Genomic DNA, 1,115 nt, shown 5'->3' with positions numbered 1-1,115 from the left:
CTGCTTAAAAGCTACTGGGTAGTACAACAAATAAAAAGTGAAAATTAAAAAATCCCTAGAAACAAATGAGAATAAAACACAGTGTATCAAAGCCTTTGCAAAGATTTTACAACGGTAATTTATAGCAATAAATGCACATATCAAAAAAGAACAAAGAACCAAAATCAACACATTAACACATCTCCAACAACTAGAAACAGACCAGCAAAATAAACCCACAGTCACCAGAGAAAAGAAATAATAAAGGTTAGAGCAGAAATAAATGAGATAGAAACAGGGAAACTATAGAAAGAATTAACAAGACTAAAGCTGGTTCTTTGAAAGGATTAACAAAATTGACAAATCATTGTCAAATCTAACAAAAGAAAAGATGGAGAAGACACAAATAACACCCATAAGAAACCACAGGGGTGCCATTACAACAGAACCAATGGAAATAAAAAGGATAATAACAATACTATGAAAAGTTGTACTCCAACAAATTTGAAAATCTAGAGGAAATGGATACATGTTTACAAAAATACGAACTACCTAAACTTACACAGAGTGAAGTAAAAAACTTGAACAGACCTATAGCAAAAGAAGAAATTGATCAGGTCATCAAAAATTCCCAACCAAAAAAAGTCCATGCCCAGATGGCTTTATGGTGAATTCTACCAAACATTCAGAGAAGAGCTGATACAAATTCTACTCAAAATAGTCTAGAATGTAGGAAAAGACAGAAAATTTCCTAATACATTATATGAAGCAAGCATAATCGTCATACCAAAACCAGAGAAGGACATGACAAAAAAATAAAATTATAGGCCAATATCCCTCATGAGCATAAGATGCAAAAATTCTCAACAAAATCTTAGCCAATAGAATTAAACAGCATATCAAAATGATAAATACATCACAACCAAGCAGAATTCATACCAGGGAGACAGAGATGGTTCAATATTAGAAAAACAATCAAATTAACCCACCATATAAATAAAAAAAGGAAAAGAACCACAAGATCATATAGATTGATAAAGAAAAGGCATTTAACAAAATCCAACACCCATTCCTGATAAAAAACAAAGTAAGAATTGAAAGGAAACTCCTCAACATAATTAAGAGCATATATACAA

The sequence above is a fragment of the Chrysochloris asiatica genome, unplaced genomic scaffold, assembly GCF_000296735.1.
Source record: "Chrysochloris asiatica unplaced genomic scaffold, ChrAsi1.0 scaffold00144, whole genome shotgun sequence".
Taxonomy (NCBI): Eukaryota; Metazoa; Chordata; class Mammalia; order Afrosoricida; family Chrysochloridae; genus Chrysochloris; species Chrysochloris asiatica.
This window is presented reverse-complemented; position numbering follows the sequence as displayed.